Raw genomic sequence first — 13,509 nt, forward strand, 5'->3', positions numbered from 1 at the left:
CCAAGACCTCAAACTATGAAACTACTACCATAAAACCTTGGGGGAACTCTCCAAGCCATTGGTCTGGGAAAAAATTTCTTGAGCGATACCCTACAAGCATAGGCAACCAAAGCGAAAATGGACAAATGGAATCACATCGATTTAAAAAGCTTCTCAATAGCAAAGAATACAATCAACAAAGTGAAGAGACACCCCACAGAATGTGAGAACATGTTTGAAAACTACCCATCTGACAAGGATGAATAACCGGAATATATAAGGAGCTCAAACAAGCCTATAGGAAAAAATCTAATAATCTGGTAAAAAATTAGGCAAAAGATTTGCATAGACATTTCTCAAAAGAAGAAATAGAAATGGCAAACAAGAGTGTCAAAAGGTGTTCAACATTATTGATCATCAGAGAATTGCAAATCAAAACTACAATGAGATACCATCTCACCCCAGTTAAAATGATTTGTATCCAAAAGCCAGGCCGTAACAAATGCTTGCAAGGTTGTGGAGAAAAGATAACTCTTGTACACTGCTGGTGAAAATGTAACTTAGTACAACCACTATGGACAGCAGTTTGGAGGCTTCTCAAAAAACGACAGTGACAATAACTTAATTGTATATTTTTAAATAACTTAAAGAATGTAATTAGATTGTTTGCAACTCAAAGGATAAATGCTTGAGGGGATGGATACCCCATTCTCCATGATGTGCTTATTTCACATTACATGCCTGTATAGAAATATCTCATGTACCTCATAAATATATACACCTACTATGTTCCCACAAACATTTTTTAAAATAGCAATTTTTTTTAAATAATAGAATCATAAAAAGTTTCCAACTGTATATTGGAAGGCCTGTATCATTTTCAAAAAGTTTCCTCTTTGAAGTTCTAAGTAAATGTGAGTAGAAATCCCTAACTTGGGAAGGTTTTGATTGAATTTTTCTCAGATCTCCTGTGCTTCAGTAAAGGCACATGTCATTTTATTCTATCTTCAGTGAGGATGCAGATTTGGAGGTTATTACCTCTTTAGATCGCTCTCAAATATATATAGACAATATTTCAGAAAGAATATTTTAAAATTCTCTCATGCAGAAAACATAACAATCTTACAGTGTTCTAGATTGTGGCAATTTTTGAAGCTTTTAATGGATGAGAAGTTTTTATGTTGCCCAGGTTGGCCTCGAATGTGTGGCCTTGCCTCCTTATGCTCCAGGACAACTGGCCTGAGCCACCACAGCTCTCGAAGATTTTAAACAAGACTATAAAGGCCAAATTATTCATCCCAGCTTGAACATTTAACTAAAATTTTAAGGACTGAAATTATTAGACTCTGAAATGTTCTATCATTGTTGGAGATGTTCTAATGTATTTTCAAAATTTCACTATAATTTCAACCTTCTCAATTTATATTTCTCTAGCCCAGATGTTTTAAAAAGGCTCATTAAAAATCTTGTAGAAGAATTATCTATTATATGCTTATCTACATGGATAACCCATTATATACTTGATCAAAACTCATTCAACATCTTCAGTTCTCCAAATCTCTTTTTATGACTCATATCCCACTTATAATCAATAGACTTCATATATTTTACCTGGCCATTGGATTATCTTTATTCCATCAAATCTACTCAGTCATTTTTACTTCTAACAATTGTTTATTGATTCCCTTCCATGCTATGTATTCTTTTTGGTAGGTCAGCCCAATTTATTTATACTAGATACATAAGAATTTTCTTTCAAGAGAAAATTCAAGTTTTCTCCAATTAACTCTACCCCATATTTGCAATGCATATATGGATTCAAATTTGGGGTTATCCCAAGTGTTTTCTAAAAAATAATAACAAATGTGACCACTTATTAAAAAAAAAGGAAGAGAAAGAAATTAACAAACTAAGATGTGTTCTGGAATGACAGGAATTTTAGCACATTAACTTTGAAATTATTACTATCCAGCATAATGCCTAGTAAAGAGAAACCTCCTCCTTTTTTTAGTTAGGCGCAAATGCATCTAATCTATACCACGAATTGTTTGTGAATTTCAATTTAACAAATAATTATCGTATATTTTCTATGCATGAGATACTGTACTAGCTACTTAGTATAGAAAGGAGAAAAATATACAGTCTCTGTAATCAGGGAGTTGAGGTTTCATGGACATCTGAAACAGGGAGTTGACAATGTCAAGATAGTACTATCAGTGTTATGATAAGATGAGTACATGGTTTTATGGGAGCATTTAAGAAAGATACTTTAGTTCCTAGACTAGGGTCATGGAAGACAAGGAGGAATTTACAAGCAACATGAAAGGGGTGGGTACATTTAGGCAAGAAACAGCATGTGCTAAAACCTCAAGGCAAGAAAGAATATAAAGTTAGATAACTACAAATAGTTTTAAATGGCATACTTTAGCACACATGGAGAGTAATAACTACAGCTAAATCCAGAGAACAAGGTAACACCACTTCCAGAACTTCAAGAGCCATATAAGGGAATTTGGATTTACCTAAGAATTTTGAGGGTATATTTAAAATATTCCAACTGAGAATGGAGATGACATAATCATATTTCAACCCTGAAAATATAAATCTTTTATGAAGAGCATAGAGTAAGTATGCCACATAAGAATGTGGAGAAAGTGGGTAATTGAGCATATTATATTGACTAATTCAGAGATGGGTTATGTGCATGTGGACTGACTCATTATCTAAATTGTGTTTTCTGTTACTCGTATGTAATTATTTATTTTTTTTATCTATACCTTTCAAAGTTAAGGTGCACAGTGAAAGAAATCTCTGCAAGAGAGTATTACAGTGAGATAAGACCAGAGCTGGTGGGACAAATGACAACACTGTTGGAAATATTATAAACTAGTGGCTGTGAAGATGAGAAGTTAGAATATGAGACTGTGATTAACTGGATGTAGGACTAAAATATGAATGATTCAGGGCTTACTTTAAGATTTAGACTTGGTAGATAGTTGCTTCTTAGAGTATATTTTATCTTCACTAACTAAAGCTTAAGGTCCTGGAGGGTGGAAACTTTTCCTTCCCATTGGCTGCATGCTGTACAGAACTCTCCTAGGCCAGGTTCCAGTGAGTAGTTGCGGACTAGCCATCTCAGGTTTAAGAGCAAGGATGTATTTGAAATGCTGCATGTATTGCTTTCTTTCCTCAGAATTTGTACAGTTCACTAGGGCTATCCTGGAGCAAAACTTAAAAATGCATATGCACATGAAAAGTTGGAGAGAATCCAGAATGTCACAAATGAATAGCATAAGCTTTCTTTGTCTATGATTGGAATTGAAGGAATGCAGAATGATTTTGGTTACCTTATCAATATGCATTATTATTTATTTTGATGTCCTCTGAAATCACTAAACATGCAAATTTTGGTTTCCACTTATTTACCTTGTTTGTGCAAACACTTTTTCATGTAATAGCAAAAAGATTAGTAAATTATTCTTCAATATAAGCAATATTTACTAGAAAAATTACCAGCATACATGAGAAATGTGAATTACTTATTTTAATATAATGTGACTATTTAGAGTGAGCTCTAAATTACTAGAGGACAGCTTTGAGCAGATGTTTGAGAATGTGGTGTTCAGAGCAACATATGAGGTACCACGAGAAGTTGGTACAAGAGAAGCTTAACTGACCACATTGAACAAACCTGCAAGATAAATTTTGCTCTCTAGTCTTTAAGTAAATTATACTCACTAAGGCCTGTGACAGCACAAATGCTTGTGGTCAACATACACATTTCTAATATGCTCACACCCTTCTGTTTCTGTAACTTGAGATGTTTACTTACTGAGTCAATTATATTTCTTACCACACGATATTGATTTTATTATTAATTTCTTGTCTTAAAAATTTGATTTGTACACTACAGATTAATATGGTTACTAATATTTTAAAGATATTTAGTTAATAATCATTTGTAAAGAATCTTGAAAATTATTTCGAGATTCATGGAAACGAAAGAATGTAGTCTCTGTAGGAAAGATGGTTGACACACCAAATTTTGATTTGTTCTCTTTTCACAGGAAAAGAGCTGAAGCAATGCATATGGCTTCACGGCTGGAGACCACACCCCTCAGCCTCCTTAAAACCAACCTGTCTTGTTTGAATCCATTCTCTTCAAGGGAACGAGAACAAAATTTACGTGTGCAGCTTCCAGGTCAGTTACAATTTATAATAAAAGTGAAATCTCTTGTTCTGGACTGCTGCTTTCCTTAGACTGGAAAGCAGATTTTAGCAATGAAATAATTTTGGTCATGAAGATAATGGCAATGTCGTATTAGTTTATAGAGAACAAGATGGAGAAAACCACCCTCCCTAGAAGTTCTCATGAGGCAGGGTTACCCTGTTAATTATACTGTTTCCTGTTGGAGAAATGAACTTCTATCATATTTAAGCCACTGATTGTATTTTGGGATTTTCTTCATTACAGCAACTTAGCCTCTATCCAAAAAGATGATTTCTCATCCATCAATTCCATTCATAGAACTATAACCTAAATAAATAATCTTATATTGAAAAAGATAGTGCTCATGCATACTTTTTTCTTTCTTTGTCCCAAAGGAAAAATAAAGAAACATTCATAAATTAAAAACAAATAAAGTTTGTAATTTTGAAGAGGGGCCTACTCCACACACAAATGAGACTATCACAGCTTTGAATTCTTAAGGAAATTTGAGAGATTTTATCATGTCCCAGATATTGGACATAAGTTATCTCTTTATGCAATTATCCTAAGAAATTTTCCAATTTTATCAATAAGGGATGTTGACAAATGAGCATACCCTGAGGAAAGGTATCAGGAATCATTCCATGTGGGAAAAAAAAAATGAAAGAACAGGAAATATTTAAAGAAGAAATTATGTATGACTTGATAGGTTTATCTAGTTGTTTCAGAACGACCCAGTATAATATAAATTAGACTGCAAATTAATCAGAGACAGAGTTAGAGTCAGTCATTGGAAGCTAAAACCAACCAAAACATAACACAAATTTCAGCTCTACTAAAGGAATATTTTTCTAATGTGTGGAGCCTCACAAGAATGAAGAGCCAATTATCAATGATGTCCAAAGGAAGAGGAAATAGTGTTCAGCTAGAGAATGGCATCTTAGGTTCCTTTTAATCCTCAAAATTCATAAATCTTTGTTGATATTCTAGGCAGTTTTTCTTTATTAATACAAGTACTAAAACTTTGCCTAATTTGAAAATCTCGAATATCAGTTTTTGTTTATGTAATTGTTTTGACTTCCTCTATATAGCAAGAACACAAATTCTGGATGACACTGCTTACTTCCAAAGCCTAGATCTAACATTAGGAAAAGTTGCCTGTGCTCTGTAATACTTGGTTTCCTTATTTCTTTTTTTGAGATGGGTGGGCAGAGTTTCACTCTTGCTGCCCAACCTGAAGTGCAGTGGCACAATCTCAGCTCACTGCAACCTCCTCCTCCCAGGTACAAACGCTTCTCCTGCCTCAGCCTCTCGAGTAGCTGGGATTACAGGCACACACCGCCACGCCTGGCTAATTTTTTGTATTTTTAGTAGAAACAGGGTTTCACCATGTTAGCCAGGATGGTCTCTATCTCCTGATCTTGTGATCCATCTGCCTCAGCCTCCCAAAGTGCTGGGATTACAGGTGTGAGCCACTGCACCTGGTGGGTTTTCTTATTTCTAAATTATGTTTGATGATAGTGTCTGGTGCCCAGGCTTTTATGAATATTAAATAAGACAATTCAACTGCTAAACACAATTCTATTTTAAAAAATCAAAAAATGTGAAGTATTATTATACCCTCCTTAATTAAATCTCACTTTGTGTAATTTGCTTTTACATTATAGCATCATTTAAGTAGTCCGTTTGTAAAATAGCTAGCTATTTTTTATCATTCACCAAATCACTGTTAAAATTATCTTCATCATTATAATCCGAATCAACATTAAGAAAATTTAAATTGTATTAAGAATTCAATATCTCACATCCCTTAGATAGTATTTTTTAATTTTTAATTTTTAAATTTGACACATAATATTGTATGTATTTATCATCTACAACACGATGTCTTGAAGTATCCATAAGTTTCTCTTGGTCTACATTTTCACCAGCTGTTCCATTATTAGTCTTTTTAAATTTAGCTGTTCTATAATGATAGGTCACTATGGTTATAATTTGCATTTCTCTGAATAATAACGAAGTGGAGAATCTATATATGTTTATTTGTCATTTTAGTATTATTTAATTTTGAAGAGACTGAGCTTTTGCCCATTTATCTATTGAATTTTCTGTTTTTTAAAATATATTTGTGAAAGTTTATTATTTAGTCTATTAAAAGGCTCTTACTGTATGTGCACTGCAAATAGCTTTTCCCAATCAGTGGATTATTTTTTTCATTCTGGTATAAACAAAGATTCCTAATTTTATTTCATTTTTGTAGAAATTTAAGTGGTACACTGCAGTTTTGTTACATGGATATAATGTGTAATAGTGACATCTGGGCTTTTAGTGTAACCATTAATCAAATAATGTACATTTTTTTCCCATTAAGTAATTTCTCATCCTTCATCACCCTTCTGAGTCTCCAGTGTCTCTTTTTACACATTTCATGTCCATATATACACATTATTTAGCTTCTACTTGTAAATGAGAACATGCATTATTTGATTTTCTGTTTGAGTTGTTCCACTTAAGATAATGTTCCCAGTTTCATCTGTGTTGCTGCAAAATACATGATTTCATTTATTTCATTCTTTTTTATGGCTGAATAGTATTCCATGTTATATATATGTTTGCATATGTGTATATATGTACATATGTACACATACATATATGTGTGCATGTGTGTATCTACACATATGCATTTTATCTATATACACCCCATTTTATTTATTCATTCATCTATCAATGGATAGAGATTGATTCCATATTTTTGCTATTGTGAATAGTGCTGCAATAAACATACAAATGCAGGTATATTTTTGATATAATGTTTTCTTTTCCTTTGGGTAAATACCCAGTAGTGAGATTGCTGGATCAAATGATACTTCTATTTTTAGTTCTTTGAGAAAACTGCATTCTGTTCTCCAAACAGGTTGATTAATTTACTAAGCATTCTTTTGCCTTCACATTGTCACAAACATCTATTTTTTTTACTTTTTAATAATAGTCTTTCTGACTAGGGTAAAATTATATCTCATTGTGGTTTAAATTTGCATTTCTCTGATGATAAGAGAAATGATGTTGAATGTTTATTTTTATGCTTGTTGGCCATTTGTATGTCTTCTTTTGAAAAATGTCTATTCATGTCACTTGCTCACTTTATAATGGGATTGTTTTGTTGTTGCTGTTGAGTTGTTTAAGTTCCTTGTAAATTTTGGGTATTAGTCTTCTGTCATGTGCATAGTTTGCAAATACTTTTTTCCACTCTGTAGGTTGTTGTTTACTCTGTTATTTTGGTTGCTGTGCACAAGCTCTTTTGCTACTACAACCAGCATTTGAGGAAGCCACTATATTAAGGCTATTTATAACCAAAATACTTATGCAGTCTTTAACACTGAATGTACCCAGAAGCAAAGCCATATGGCTCTATTCAACATACATTATTGTTGTATTCTCAGGGGAAAAAAGCCCCACCCCAAGAAAATAAATTCAAAAATAAATAGAAGCAACTATTTCTCCAGATGCAAAAAATCAGCATAATAATACAGGAAATATGGAAAAACAAGTTATTATGACACTCCCAGTGCACTACAAATTGCCCAGACCAATGTTCTGAAGATTTTTCCAATGTCATAGTTTGGGGCCTTAGATTTAAGTACTTACTCCATTTTGAGTTAATTTATATGTTGAGAGGTAAGGATCTAGTTTCATTCTTCTGCATGTAGATATCCAGTTTTCCCAGCACCATTTATTGAAGAGACTGTCTTCCCTCCAGTGGATGTTCTTGGTACCTTTATTGAAAATGAGTTCACTGTTGGTGTGTAGATTTATTTCTGGGTTCTCGGCACTCATCCTTTGGTCTTTGTGTCTCTTTTTATGCCAGTACCATGCTATTTTTGTTACTATAGTTGTGTAGCAAAATTTTTGAAGTCAGGTAGGAGATTCCCCCAGTTTTGTTCTATTTGCTTAGGGTAGTGGGTCTTTTGTGGTTCCATATAAATTTTTGAATTGTATTTTCTGTTTCTATGAAGAATACCATTGGTATTTTGAGCATTAAACCTATATATTGGTTCAGTAGTATGGACATTTTAACAATATTGATTCTTCCAATCAATGAACGTGTAATATTTTTCCATTTTTTGGTTTCCTCTTCAGTTACATTTATTAGTGTCTTATAGTTTTAATTATAAAGATCTTTTACTTCTTTGGTTAAATTAATTCCTAGGTATTTAATTTTATTTTTGGTCAGTATAATGGGACTATTTTTAATTTTTTGTATTTTTCACTGTTAGTATATGGAAATGTTACTGATTTTTGTATGTTGGTTTTGTTTCCTGTAACTCTAGTGAATTTGTTGATCAGTTCTAATAGTTTTCTTCTGGCATCCTTAGGTTTTCCCAAATGTAAGATTGTATCCTAAGCAAATAAGAAAAATTTGACTTCTTTCAATTCAATTTGGATGCCTTTTATATTTTTCTCTTGTTTGATCACTCTAGCAAAGACTTCCAGTACTATGTTAAATAACAGTGGTGACAGTGGGCATCCTTGTCATGTTCTAGATCCTATAGGAAAGGATTTCAGTTTTTCCCATTCCGTATGTGTGTCTGTCATATGTTGCTTTTATTATGTTGAGGTATGTTCTTTCTATTCCCAGTTTTATGAGGGTCTTAACATGAAGGGATATTGAATTTTATAAAGTGTTTTTTCAGTACTAATTGAAATTATCAGATGCTTTTTATCCTTCATTCTGATGATGTATTACATTGATTGACTTGCATATGTTGAATCACACTTGCATCCCAGAGATAAATACTACTTGGTCATGAAGGATGATCTTTCTAATGTATTGTCGAATTTGGGTTTCTAGTATTTTGTTGAAGATCTTTGCATCAATATTTGTAAGAGATACTGACCTATAGATTTTATTTTTTATTAATGTGTTGTTGTCCGGTTTTGGCATTAGGGGAATATTGGCCTCAAAGAAGGAGTTTGAAAGTATTCTCTCCTCCTTTATTTTGTAGAATAGTTTGAGTAGGATTGATATTATTTCTTCTTTAAATGTTTGGCAGGATTCAGCAGTGAAGCCATCAGGTCTTGGGCTTTTGTTTACTGAGAGACTTTTTATTATGGCTTTGATCTTGTTGTTTATTACTAGTCTGTTCAGATTTTGGATTTCTTCCTTATTCAATCTTTGTAGGTTGTATGTGTTTAGGAATTCATTTATTGTGTCTAGATTTTCCAATTTGTTGGTATGTAGTTGCTCATAGTAGCCACTAATGATCCTTTTAATTTCTGCAATACCACTTGTAATGTCTCCATTTTCACTTCTAATCTTACTTACTTGCATCTTCTCTCTTTTTCTATTAGTCTGGCTAAATATTTGTCCACTTACTTTAACTTTTTAAAAAGACTACTTTTTGTTTGGTTGACTTTTGTTCTACTTTCTGTTTCAGTTTCACTTATTTCTTCTCTATTTTTTATTATTTATTTTCTTCAACCAGTTTTGGGTTTGATTTGCTCTTGCTTTTCTAGTTCTTTAAAATGCATCATTAGATTGTATATTTGAAGTTTTTTATCTTTTTTGATGTTGGCACTTAGGGCTGTCAACTTTCATCTTAGTACTGCTTTTGCTGTGTCCCATAGGTTTTCGTATGTTGTGTTTTCATTATCATTTCTTAAGAAATCTTCTAATTTTTCTCTTAATGTCTTCATTGATCCACTGGTTATTCAGGGGCACAATTTTTAATTTTCATGTATTCATATAGTTTTCAAATTCCTCTTGTTATTAAAATCTAATTTTATTCCTTTGTGGTCAGAAAATATGCTTGATATTATTTCAGTTTGTTTTGAAATATTTAAGACTTGTTTTGTAACCTAACATATGGCCTATCCTTGAGAATAATCAATATGCTGAGGAGAAAAATGTGTATTCTGCAACCATTGGATGAAATGTTCTTTAAATATCTATTAGATCCATTTGGTCTCTAGTACAAATTATATCTGATATTTCCTTGTTGATTTTCTGTTCGGTAGATCTGTCCAATGCTGAAAGTGGGGTGTTGAAGTCTCCAGCTATTATTGTATTGAGGTCTATCTCTCTCTTTAGTTATAATAATATTTGCTTTATATATCTCAATTCTCCAAATGTTGGGGTACATATATATTTAAAACTGGTATATCCTCTTGCCGAATTCATCCCTTTATCATTATATAGTGACCCTCTTTGTCTCTTGTAGTTTTAGTCTTGAAATCTATTTTGCCTGATACAAGTATCACACTTCTTGCTCTTTTTTGGTTTACACTGGCATGAAATATGTCTTTTCATCCCTTTCCTTTCGGTCTATGTGTGTCTTTATAGGTGACATGTGTTTCTTGTAGGCAACAGATCAATGAGTCTTATTTTCCCATTCATTCAGCCAGTGTATGTTTTTTGATTGGAGAGTTTAGCGTATTTACATTCAATGTTATTATTGATGAGTAATGACTTACTTCTGCCATTTTGTTGTTTTCTACTTTTGTCATCATTTCTTCCTTCTTCCTTTCATTCCTGTTTCCCACTAGTGAAGTTGCTATTCAATTTTGCTGAGTCTTGATGTGATTGTATTGTTTAAAACCTTTCTTAGTCATACTCTTTAAGGTCTAAAAGTGTTGGTGTTTCCATAATCCAATATTTCAGATTTCTGGACTCTCTCTGTCATTTCATTTTTTTTATTTGCACATTGCTCACTCTTTGCTGGAGATTATCTCTAACTTCTGTAGGCATAGCATACATGCGAAGCATATATAGCATACTAAGGAAGGCCAGTTTAAAAAATCACCACTAAAAACTCGTATCTTGTTTTCCAACCTCTTCTAGAGCTACAGGCACATGATGTCCATATAATGCAGGTGATATTTCTGTCAAATGTTTTATCACAACGTTGTATGGCTCTGCGGATTTTCTGCTTCCCATAGTAGTTTATTTTTCCACCAGTCACCTCACAGCTAAGTCTATGCTTATATTATCACAACAATCACTTCAAGATACCAATTCTACATGAATTAAAGAGATGTAAACTCCTATAAAATATCTCAATCTCAGTAGCTTTATACAAAAAACCTTTATGTTTAGTTACATAACAATTAAATGCCAATATTCACAAGATGTTTAGGGACTCAGGTAACTTTTACCTTATGGCAATGGCTTTACCCTTTTCCATGTCCTCTGAGTCTTCTACATTTAGTGAGTGAGTGGGGAAAGACAAGATGAATGACATCAAGCCTTCTATGAGACAGATCGGGAAGTACCATTTTTTATTCCTAGACACCGTTCATTGACCCCAACTCAGTTAAAAGGCTGCACATGATGCAAAGGGAGGCTGAGAATTGTAGTTAAGCTGAGTGCTCAATAATAAAAGGGAAATAAGATATTTCTTGGTTAAAGATATTTTAGGTTCTGCTACAAAAATATGGAGAATAATATTCAATAGTTAATGGGAATGTGAAAGAGCAGTGAAGAGGAGGAGAACATGTTGAAAGATGAATAGAAGACATAAATAAAAAAGAGAAGTGAGGAATGAGAATTAGTTATTTAGTCTTTACAACAATGAATTAAGATGTATTGCCTTTTATACCTTTACAGATAGAACACAACAGACTTTAACAGCCTGTATAAATTATCTAAATTCACATCACAAATTCACTTGATTATTCTTATATGCAACTTCAGGTGTATCTAAAGAGTAAGACTATGATCTTTTCTCTAGAATGAAAATTGATGCATATAGAAACATACCCATCAACATCCAATGGTATGTTTTATGTTCTATGAAGCCAAATTATATATGACACTATATTTTGAACCTCATTATCCTACCTGTATATTTATTTATGAGAGATATGGCCAGGTATACCATGCATAACAGTTGTTAATAATTTATTTAGTTAAGGCGTATGATTAATTACCTTTACTTGAATACAAACTGATGACAGTATATAACAATCAAGACTTTCATTAAATATGCAAAATAAGATCTTTTCAAAATGGAAAGCTTTATTCTTTAAGTTTACATGCCTAAATGTTATTACATTGCTCATTCAACAAAACACACAACATTTTATTTAATTATCATCATTTGTCTCTAAAAGCAAATATTTGCAAACTATATGAATTCCTCAGACACTCTATAGCTTTATTTGCAGAAATGAGAAAGAAAGCCTCAGGCTGATGGCTTTTGTTCAAATGATACAAATGTATGAATAACTATAAATGAGTAGTTATTATTATTACACTATAACAGAAATAAATGAATTCTCTTTATTTAAACAACTCTTTTTCTCTAACTAAAGTCTTCGTTGGGAGCCATGGGAGATCTGAATATGAAGCAAACTTTTTTTTTTTTTAATATTCCCAAACAGCCATGTAAAAAAGGCTTTTATGTTGACCATGTATATTATTGTTCTAACTAAAATTTTAAGCCTCTTAACGGGTGATTTATTTTGCCATGTAAACATTTTCTACACATTCTGGTGTTTAGAGAGAAACCATCCCTCAAGCAACATTATTTGAAGTGGTTTTTCATTAGTCTTATTGTTCTGGAAAGTGGAAACTATTGTATTTCTAAGATAGGTTCACCCTCTTTATGTACATAATTCTGAAAATATCTGAAAGGTTGCATTTCAAACTAAGGTCATTATACAAATAAGAAAAATATTTATTTAAGAAGGTTTATGAAGTTAATTATTAGAGTTTATAAAAAACAATTTAATGCATGTATGCTATCAATAATAAATACTGTGAAAATATTTGTTTAAAGTGTGGTCATGCCAGCCTCCTATACTCCTATAAGAGTAAGAAACATATGTTAATCAATACAGTTCTGATCATTTCTACCATAGCCCCAGGTTCTCTTCAGAAACCTATGCTAGATTGTTCACATTCCACAGGGAGAAACAGTAGATTTTTCATTTGTTGGAATTATGTTTCTTATTCTAAAAGCAGAGAATTTTTATTTCCATACTTCAAATGATCAAATTCCATAGTTAAGGAGTCTTTATTCAATATCCTTCCATAGTTTATTCTATTTCATTTCCTGTTAGCTATGGCAGATTCTGGGTAACATGGAAATTTAAGGAACAGGAATTCTTCTCTGATGGCGTCTTTTACACATTGCTGTAAAAATTGCCATTGAAGCCGTGTTATAGGTGCTTCTCCTTTATTATTGTGTTGGTGTCAGTGAAAGGATTTATTAAAAACTAAATTTTTTTATGGAAAAGACTTCTATCACTCTAAGTCTTCACCCACTGTTTAGCAATATATTATTTTGTTTTGACTGCCTCAATTACGCTAACAAACTCTC

The 13,509-nt window shown here is 32.5% G+C and overlaps 1 long non-coding RNA gene across 1 annotated transcript in view; it reads left to right on the plus strand.

The window, feature by feature from the left end:
• The window catches only part of LOC131382634 (uncharacterized), a 1,005,882-nt gene that overhangs the window by 614,012 nt on the left and 378,361 nt on the right, over positions 1-13,509 (plus strand). The window contains exon 4 of the long non-coding RNA XR_009212201.1: positions 4,047-4,180. This is a non-coding gene — a long non-coding RNA (uncharacterized LOC131382634). The remainder of the gene's footprint in view (positions 1-4,046; positions 4,181-13,509) is intronic.

Source organism: Hylobates moloch, unplaced genomic scaffold (assembly GCF_009828535.3).
Source record: "Hylobates moloch isolate HMO894 unplaced genomic scaffold, HMol_V3 SCAFFOLD_2, whole genome shotgun sequence".
NCBI lineage: Eukaryota > Metazoa > Chordata > Mammalia > Primates > Hylobatidae > Hylobates > Hylobates moloch.